Raw genomic sequence first — 11,209 nt, forward strand, 5'->3', positions numbered from 1 at the left:
AATGAGATTGCTGGTTTTCAAGGAACGAAAGATAGATGGTCTTGTTCATCCGTCGTTTGCATCTTGGGTGTTTAAATAAGGAGAAATTTTCAAATGCATTGATTCATGGCTTTCTAATGAATCCAAAGTACTATGAGTGAGCAATGGATGCTAATGATCTTAGCTAGCGTGGGCCTTGATTCCTTTTGGACCCTCATACACTCGCATGAGCACAATTGCCCTTCATTATGAATATCACTAAATTAATACAGCCACTTTTCTTATCTAATGTGATGATCCCACATGCTTGATGTTTGAGAATGAAAAGTAGAACATCAAAACCTACACCGTAAATGTCTTCTTTAACTGCAAAACTTCCTACAAACAGACCTCTATTTATTTATTTTCATCATTTACGCCATATTACTTGTGTTTCCAACTTGACTAATTAAAAGAAGAGTTAAAACCCAATATCAAGAGAGGAAATGACCTGCGCGCTGCATGCATGAATATGTCAAAGATAACATGAGATTATTCAGGTGATAATTGATTAGTACAAGTACTCATCATCATACATCCACCTGGAGTTCAATTATATCCCTTGGGCCATATATAAATATTAATTAAGCTTTCTGATGATTTCTCCACTGAGTAACTGCAATCATGGGCTCATCAGCAGAGCTTAATTTATATATACACCCATGATTGACGTGTGCTCCTCGAATGAACTTTCTGGCACTTTTCTTTTCCAATGATCATCAACTCCTTTCTCCTCATATCTAAGGAGTTTGAGACTATAATATATTCTCCGAAGATCCTGACATTGGAGCTTGGAGGAGAGTGTCTCAGTTTGAATCAGGAATTGATCATCAAATTATCAGTACTTATGAGCATGCATGACTTTGATCTGAATGTATATAATTTTATCAAAGCACAAAAAGGTTTTTTAATAGACTAACCTTCCTCATATGATTGCATACTGCATGAATCATGATCACAATCCAATTATCATTCTCATCATTCAATACCCATCATTCCCACAACCACGAGATACTTTTTACCGACTCTTTCGGGCTTATGATACAAGTCTCAAACTAAAGCTTTTTCTTTCTCACATAAAAAATGTAATTTATACAAACATATGTTTTGCTGGAAATTGATTTTGTAAAACATGCGTAATGGACACTTTTGATGCTAAAAGTTCAATGTATAATACGTTTACTTTATGGGTAAATCGTTTTTAGATTTTGTATTTGTAATTTATCATGGATCAAGAATCTCAAGCCCTTATTATAAGCTTGTCTTGTGTTTTGAGCTATGAGCTCATTAGTTCAGGTTCGATTAAACCAAATTCTTTTTGCAATTTAATCCCAATCTGGTCAATAGTCTCAATTATATGAACTAAGGCATTAATGATGAAATTCAGATTAATGTAAGTATAAACATACATGAATTTTATAACGCACTTTCATCAATTAGGAATATTCAAGTATTAATGATGTTAATGTATGTACATTAATGTATGGGTATCAAATATCCGGAGCCTTTTAAGTCCTATAAATAGGCGCTTTATGCTGGGGACATTGGCTAATATCCCACACCAATGTAGCTTCAATATTGAACACCAAAATAAATTGAGAATGACAAAAGCAAATTAAAACTACCCAAGCATAGTGGATTAACCCGATAAATTACTATTGAATATCAAATGCCATAGAAAAATCAATAAATATAAATAAAATAATAAATAGAGAATGCACCAAATTTACGAGGTTCAACAAACTGCCTATGTCCTTGGACACCAACACCAAATGATAACTTCACTAGTACCAAAAAAATATACAAACTAATGGAACCCAATATAACTAAGTATATCAAAGCAAAAGGGAAGAACAAAGGAAGAGATACCTTCAAAATTAAGGCACTAATGCCTTTACGTATAGGAGATGAGGTAGCAAACATTTGCTCCCATTCAATATGGGATTTAAAAAGGAGAAAATAACTAACAAATCTCCACCTTTGGTGAATTTTTCGATCTCACTCAACTTCTAGTGTCTTCCACTTCTCAAACGTTGTGAAGTCATCTTTAAAAGTGCCTCCAAATGTGTTCTCGAGAGCTATACACCCGAAGGTGTTCAAACTTGCAGAATATTAATCAAGTTAAAACATTGATTGAACTTGATAGTCGTTACCACCCTAGTAATTATATTTGTAGGATTTTCAGCTGTTGGAATCTTTTGAAGTAGAATATTTCCCTCTTAAAAGATTTCTCTCACAAAGTGATACCTTATGTCGATGTGCTTGGTTCTTGAATCATAAACTTGGTTTTTAACTAAATGAATAGTGCTTTAACTGTAACAATAAATGCTAATGTGACTTTGAACAACTCCCAAGTCTTCCAACAATCCATTAAGCCAAACAACCTTTTTAACAGCTTTTGAAACTGCCATATACTCTGCCTCTGTCGTTGACAAAACTATTGTAGGCTGTAAGGTAGACTTCTAACTTATTAGGGCTCTAGCAAGAGTAAATAGATGCCAAGTAGTAGATTGACATTTATCCAAATCACTGGCATAATTACAATCAACCTGTCTGACTAAACATTGACCCAGCGTCTTATACCGCTTTAAGAGCAAATTGACATCTACGGTTTCCAGAAGATACCGTAGAATCCATTTCACAACTTGCCAATGTCCTTTACCAGGATTATGCATATACCTACTCACAACTCTAACTGCTTGTGAAATGTCTGGCCCAGTACACACCATCGATACATCAGGCTCCCAACTACATTAGCATACGGAACCTTTTCCATATATTCTCGTTCTTTATCACTTTTAGGAGATAATTGAGCATTGAGTTTCAAATGAGAAGCGAGACAGGTACTTACATGATTTGTATTATCATTCAGACCAAAACTTTGTAATACCTTTCTTAAATATTGCTTTTGAGTCAAATAAAGCTTGCCTCTCTTTCTATCTCTATGTATCTCCATGTCAAGAATTTTTTTTGACCTCAACTAGATTCTTCATCTCAAACTCTTGATTTAGGTGAGCCTTTAATTCGTCTATTTCTCTGACTTTTCAAAGCGATCAACATATTATCAATATACAGGAGAAGATAAATGAAAGATTATCTAATAGCTTTCACAAATATACACAATGGTCATATTTTCTTCTAGTGTACTTTTGCCTGCTCATAAAGCTATCAAATTGCTTGTACCTACCTCAGGGATTGCTTCAACCCGTACAATTATTTTTTTAGCTTACAAACCCAATTTTCTCCAATAGCAACCTTGTATCCTTCTGGCCATGTCATATAGATTTCCTCTTCTAAATCACCATGCAAGAAAGTTGTCTTCACATCATGTTGATCTAGCTCCAAATTCAACTATGCTACTGATTTGTTGTAATTCGGTGCAACAGATTAAACTAGTTTTCCTATTTGAAGAGCTTGAATACAAGCGTTTTTATTAGGTTTTAGTTGAGTTTTTATAATTTTATTTACATTCAATAAAAAGTGTAATTTGAGTATTTTATTGACCTTAGGGGTCGAATAAGGCCTAAGGGTAAGCTAATATACTTTGTGAGTGTGCAGAAGACCATTAGAGGACGTACCAACTCAATACTAGTCGTTGTGTTGCAACACAGGAAGTTTGATGTCGCAACATAGGAAGCAGAGAGCAAGAATTCCAAGACTTCTTTCAGTGTCGCGACACAACCAAGGGATGTCGCGACACACCCCTGAAGCTACCCTGAGTACGAGCATACTGCCTTATATGTCGCGGCACAGGCACTAGGGTGTTAAGAGATCGATCCTGTACTAGAAATACTTACGAGCTAAGGACGTTTTGGTCTGCACAATCAAAAGTTAAACACGAGAGCGTCAACTAACCTAAGGTTAAGGACGACGACAACCCTAACTTTATAAATAGGCTCATTTAACACTTGTTATGGACAACTTTTCATACCTTATAATTTTTTATATAATTTTAATTTTTAGTTTTCCTTTTTCTTAGGCTTTAGCTTATTGTTAGTTTTGTGTTTGTTAGGAGATTTGATTTGTGGAACTTGATCAACTCTTTGTGGATTTCGTGCTTCAATTAAACACAATTCAGGATTCTCTTAAACCTTCGGCTCTTGATTTGCTATTAATGTTCATCTTTTACATCAAGTTTATTATGTTTTTTAGATTTATGAGGAACTAATCCTCTTATGGGGGATTAGTGAGTGGATGTATGATTAATTGATTGTTGTGCAGGCTTTTCTTAATGAATCAGCTGTTTAGGAGAGGAAGAACTTAAACCCTAGGCTTGACGACCTTAAGAAGTCATCTAGGTGGGAATTAACCCAAAATTGGCATGGCCTATCTGTGAACACCTTAGCCCCAAGCCGGTCTGGACTGTGAGGTCGAGAGATAAGTAGTTTTTGCCAAGTCATTATTCTAGTGGAAGATTGAGAGATCCTGCTAGGGTAACGCTAGTTGATTGAACAAAGAACTCGAAGTAACAGTTACTTATGACTACCGAAGTGAGCTAATCACCCATGCTCAGATCTGATTCAGTTTCCATATCAAATTTCTCAAAGTTTTCCTTTTATAGTATTTTATTCTTTATTTATAAAAATACCAAAAATCCTTTCTTTATGTTTATTCATAATATAATTTATTTAAAGTACTAATTAGCTCTATTTGTGCTTAGGTTAGGATTAATTTAGTACTCCCTTCTTTTGGGTACGATACTTGGAGTACTCACCTACTTCGTTGTAACTATATTACAACCTGACTCATATACTTGTAGACACCGCCTATTTGATATATTTTGTGCAAGATTTTTACTCTGGACGTTGGTACGTCAGGAGGCAGTCAGCTACCAAAGCCAACAATATTCTAATGGAGGAATGTTTCACAATAGGTGAAACTACTTTATTGTAACCAATTCCTTCCTTCTAAGTGTAGCCTTTAGTTGCTAACCTTGCTTTTGTTTAACATTTTTCTTGATAGGAAACCCTTTTTTCTTTGCAAATACCCACTTGCACCAACTCCCAAGTATTATTCTTCTAGAGAGATTGCATTTCTTCATCCATAATACTTTTGCACTTCTCACTTTCTGAAATCTACAACACTTCTCAACAAGGCTGCATAGGCCACCATATTAGTAAAATGAGCAGGTTACGAATTTATCTCCTTGGCATTCTAATTGCAAATGGTTCTGGTGTATTCGACGATTCTTAGGTCGAAACCTATTCATTTTTTGATTCCTCCGCTATGATTGAAGAATCAGACTCATTATCTGTGCTAATCACCATATGCTCAAAGGCCTCCTATTTTGGAGTACACTCCACCTGCTGTAAAGTACCACTTCTTTGAAAATCTTCATTTGTTACCTTTTTTAATATGGCAAGTTCATCAAAGGTAACATATTTGATATAGATCATTTTCTTTGTGTCTAAACACCAAAGTCGGAATCTCTTTACTTCAGAGGTGATTCCCATAAACATAGCTTATTTGCTCTCGGATATAATTTTGACTCTTTTACATGGTAATAAAAGATGCATCTAAACACGTGTAAAGAATCGTAATTAGTAGTAGGTTTTCCAAACCATACCTCCATAAGTGTTTTTCCCTCAATTGTAGATGATGGTAAATGATTAATAGATGACAATCATATGACACGACCTTAGCACAAAATTGCTTGTACAACCCAATATTGGACAACATACATCGAACTTTTTCCAATAATGTACGATTCATGTGCTCTTCCACCTCATTCTGTTGTGGTGTATCCCTAACAACGAAGTGTCAAACAATACCATACTTTTAGCACTCGTCGAAGAATGGATCACTTTTATATTCCCTTCCATTGCCTGTCCTAAGCTGCTTGATCTTTCTGCTAGTTTGGTTTTTTTATCATAGTTTTCTATTTAAGGAAGATTCTAAGCATTTCATCTTCAGTTTTCATCGTACACACCCAAAATCTTCTAAAAGATTCATCAACAAAAGTTACAAAGTAGTGTTTTCCTCCTAACAATGTTTCTTGGAAGCCCCCCACACATTTGAGTGAACATAATCCAAAATACCTTTCGTATCATAGATAATGATGCTAAACTTCACTCTCTTTTGCTTTCGTAGAACATAATGCTTGCAAAATTCTAACTTGAAGCCTTTGGACCATTCAAAAATCCTTGCTTTGTTAGAATTTGCAAGGATTTCTCACCAGCATGTCTCAACCACATATGTCACAACTTGGTCAAATCCAATTTGGGACAAAAGTTGAGGACAGTTGATTGGTGAAAGGTATTAATGATAAAAAATGACTATTTGGTTGTATGAAAGGAGTAGAGTTATAGGGAACCAGGCAATGGTTAGGATTATAAGATAGATGAAATATACGATTAGATAGAGGGTTATTTGGAAGTATGTGATTAAAGGTGGGGTTACAAGGGGAAAGATTTGTGCATAGATTGGCTTGTGGTTTTAAGTAAAAGTTGTGTACAATAGTGGAGTTGTAGGTACACATATTTTCACGTGTGTGTGAGCTAGGCGTACAAGTAAGTAATGGAGCATTATACCTGTAAGATACCCTTGTAAAATTAGGATCAAACTTGAAGAAACATATGTCCACTAAATGTCTTAGTTTTCCACATAATTAACATTGTGAGCGGGAGCCTTGATGCCTGCAATAACCTCTTCCACCCCTAAAACTCTTACTATATGACACAACATGTCTATAGGATGGAGTATATGCAACTATGGGTGAATATTCGATTGAATCAAGTCAAATCAAATCGAGCGAAAAAAATTTGAGTTAATCGAGTTGACGAGTCCTATTTTATCAAACTAACTCGATTGGAAATTTTTTCGAATCGAGTCAAGTGAAATAAAAGTCAAGTCGAGTCGAATCAAATCGAATCGTTCGAGTTAAATTAAAAAATTAAACATATCAAATTAAAATCTTGTTACAGTATAACTAATTTTTGAAAACTTTTTCAAAGTAAAATAAAAAAAATAAGATACTTTAGTATAACAAACTTGAATTTTTTAACTTATTTAATTTTAAAATTATTATTTTAGAAAAAATTAAATTTCTTTATATATTTTTTAAATTTTTATAATTTTTAAAAATGAAATTTAAAATTTTATAAATATTTTGAATTTTGAAAATTATTTTGATTTTTTGTAATTTTTGGTAAGAGAGAGACTAATTTGCTCATTTTCAAAATTGATAAGGATCAAAGGGTATTTACACCAATCTGTTATTCAAATGATTTGAATTATTTGAATTGTAAAATTCAAATCAACTCAACTCGTACTCGAAACTCGAAATTCTATTTCTTTTTTTGAGTTTTTGAAATTCAATCAAGTTCCGCTCACCCTATATGCAACAAGAGTAGACAGTGGCTAACCAGTCAACATTTTCCTAGCCTAACTTTAATGAACTGTTATATAAGGTTAGAAATTAGCTTAAGAACCAATACTTTCTGTAATACCCCAAAAAATTTTTATAGTAAGATATTATCTTTGATATAATAAAATAAGGAAATAAAGCGACAAAAAGGGGAAATTTTGGAGTTATGTCAACATTGGGAAGTATATTATGACATATTAGTTCAAGAAAGGATTAAATCGAAAAAGTGAGAAAAGTTTTGTTGTCCAAGAGTAAATACTCAAAATTTGAGGGGTTAAAGTGTAAATATGAAAAAGCTGAAGGACCAATGGTTTAAATATTTTAAGGGTGGAATGATCTAGAAACTAAGGAAAATGGATAGATTAGGACCAAATTGAAAAAGGTGAAGAATTTTGAGGGACTAAATCACAATTTTACCAAATTAAGTGATGACTCAAGGATGAAATTTTAAAAGATCATGAAGGGAAAAATGGTCAATTAGAAGAGAGAGAAATCTAGAAGATAATGATATGTTGGAGATATTTTAGATTAATTAAATAAATAAATATTTGTTTATTAATATTTTAATTTAATTTTTAAATGATATTTTATTATTTTATTATGATTTTATTTAGTGTATATATATAAGAAAAGAAAGATGAAGAATCATCCAACCCACCATTTTTCCCATGCAGCAACGTGAGAAAAGAGAGAAATAAAGAAAGTTTTGCTTTCTTTACAAGTTGGTCCTTCCACCAAAAATTTACCATTTTCATCTAGAAATCAAAAGAATTTCCATATCCATCAAGAGAGAAAGATAACAAGAAGACTATGGGGAGCTAGAATATTAAGTTAGATTCAAGAAATAGAAGCTGGAGGAGAGAGAAAATCAAGTTAAAGATTGAAATCAATATGACAAGGTAAGAACATCAAGATTTTAATATTTTTTTTAAGTTTGATATTATTGAAAAAGTATGGAAATGATGTTAATGTAAAGTTTTTGTATATATGGTCTTATGTTCTTGATATGTTAGTGAAGAGAAATTAAGAGAAAGTGATGAGAAATAGTGTAGAGAAAGAAACTAAGGGTGTTATAAACATGGTAATAAATATCTTGCACTAAAACAGTTTTGGACAGCAACAGTGGGCTAACTTTGAAAAATCACCATAAATTATGAAAATCGAATTAGAGGATTAAAAATATGGAATTAAATATTATTAAGTCTAGTTTCTCATAGAAGAAACGTGTAAGTAATGGAATTGTAAATCATGAGATATAATAAATTTTGTGAGACAATGTTAGAATGAATTTGGATTCCCATGTTCTGACTTTGCAAAATCATCAAAAAGTGAATAAAAATAATTAGAGGCTTAAATTTATATGTTTAAAATCCTGAATGAGTATATTTTCAATAGAAACAAACGGGAACATCATTCAAATTCTGTACAAAGAGATAATTAATTTTTAGTAAATAGGGTCGGAACTGTCAAATAGTGAAACAGGGAAACTTTAATGAATAAACTGTACTTATTGGATAAACCAAAATTTTGAAAATTTTATGATAAGAATATATGTGAGTCTATCTTCAAATAAAATTTTCAGATCTCAATTCGGAGTTCTGTAGCTTAAGATATAATTAATTTAGTGACTATGACTCAAGTAAACAACTTGTTATGAGTAAACAAGTAAATAGTGGTATTATGTATATATCAAGGATGTGGAATGGAGTGGAGGAGGAGAAAAGTATATGTGAATATTCAGCTAATATGAGTTTATTTAGAAATAGCTAATTTACATGTTTTAGGTTCAGGGACTAAATTGAATAAAAGTAAAATTTTAAGGGTAATTTTGTAAAATGTAAAAATGACCAAATTGCATGAAATGAATTGTTTTATCATTTAAATTAATAAATTGAATGAAATATTAATTTAGATCAAGATTGGGTGAAAATTCAAGGAAAATAGAAAATTACCAAAATGTCCCTGAATTTTGGTATTTCTACAATTTATCTCGGTAAGTTCGTGTAACTTGAATTATATTCTTAAATTCTTGAAATGTATGTTATTAATGTGAATATGATTTGAATGTTCATTGTATGAAAATTGATGAAACATTGATATATTTGATAAAAAGGGGAAGAAATCCGGGTTGAATGGAAGGAAAATTCGATGGATCTCTGAAAAGGAATTGACGGTAAAAAGGATCTAGCCCAGACAGGTGATCCTATCCTGATATAGCCCTCCCGAAAAATATGTGGAAAATGGATTTAGCCCGGACGGGTAATCCGAATTAGGGTCTGAATTTAGCCTGGACTAGTAATTCAGATCCAAGCTCATTAGAGTAATTGTCATTGCAGGGGATTTAGCCTGGACTGGTAATCCCGACAATACTCTATGAGTTTATATTACAGGGGATTTAGCTTGGACTAGTAATCCCGCTGTAAGGATGAGGTTCGCGGGAGTATGCTCTCTGAAATGGAAATGTGCGCACATGAATATGAATTGACAGACCCAGATTTGTACACTAAAAGTGTACCTCTGAAAATCCATCGAAATTTCTGAGAAATTCAACGGGATAAATATGGAAAACAATAAGGGTAATAGAAAACATGGAATTGAATTTTTATTGGAAATATATTATCGGATTTAATACCCAGTTTGGATTGAACGCGGGATTGAGTACAATCGTTCTGTGCCAATGGATGAATTGACGGCAAAATACCCAAGTAAACCGAGGTTCAGCATTTGTTGCGGACTTTCGTGTGTACTATCTGTTTAGCTCTTATGAGCTTAAGTTCAGCCTTCGGGCTTCTGAAAACGATGTACTCATATCCGTAAGTTGTTCTTCGAAAGGTAAAATATTGGGAGTTGTCTTGAATGGTAATATAATTATTTATATGATGCATTGAATTGGTAAGTATTTAAGTGAAAATATGCTACTGCTCATGAAAAAGTATTAAAGTTTAAATTAAGCAATTTTCTTATGAAATGACTTATCATGTGATCAGTTCGGGAAAGGCTTTGGGTAAATGGACTAACTTGTGACCATGGTTGAATGATATGTTTATGACTTGTGTGACATGCATATGGAACAAACGTGGAAAGTAAAGAAATGCAAATGAAAATAAAGAAATTATCAAGAGTTAAGGTTATATAAAATCCTACTAAGCTTGGGATAATATGTTTAAGTGATACTGTGAATTTATTCACCTTGTAAGTTGATGAATATAGCTTCATGGGTATTGTGGTATCAATATTGAGTTATCCTTGATATGTATAAATTTCATATTTTAAAAGAACTAATATGATTAAAGACTACACGAGCTTACTAAGCATTCATTGCTTACGTATTTGTTTTTTTTATTTACCCTACAATTTATCGGAAGCTCGATTGGGTTGGAAACTTGTCGGAGATATATCACACTATCCATTGATTTTAACGGTAATTTTGGATGATTGGATTCTAGTTATAATGGCATGTGTATAAGTTAATTTAGCCAACGTTGACTCATTAATATTTTGATTTTGGTTGGTTTCAAATATGAATGCTAGATGAAATGAAATGTTTGAAAATTAATTTGTAAATTTTGATAATGCTCCGTAACCCTGTTCCGGCGACGGATTCGGGTTAGGGGTGTTACACTTTCCTTTATTGTCTCAGCATCAAATGGTATAGTAGTAACCCCTTGAAGGTAATTACAACAATTTTATGGTCATACTCAAGTGGCAGCCCATTTAAGGTTGTAATATGCTCACGCTCTTAAATCAACTCTCCACACCTTGCCAAGCTATCACAAATAGACTTGATATTTAAAAGAAATTCACACATAGTCAACTCTCCTTCCT

Source organism: Gossypium raimondii, chromosome 12 (assembly GCF_025698545.1).
Source record: "Gossypium raimondii isolate GPD5lz chromosome 12, ASM2569854v1, whole genome shotgun sequence".
In the NCBI taxonomy this organism is placed as follows: domain Eukaryota; kingdom Viridiplantae; phylum Streptophyta; class Magnoliopsida; order Malvales; family Malvaceae; genus Gossypium; species Gossypium raimondii.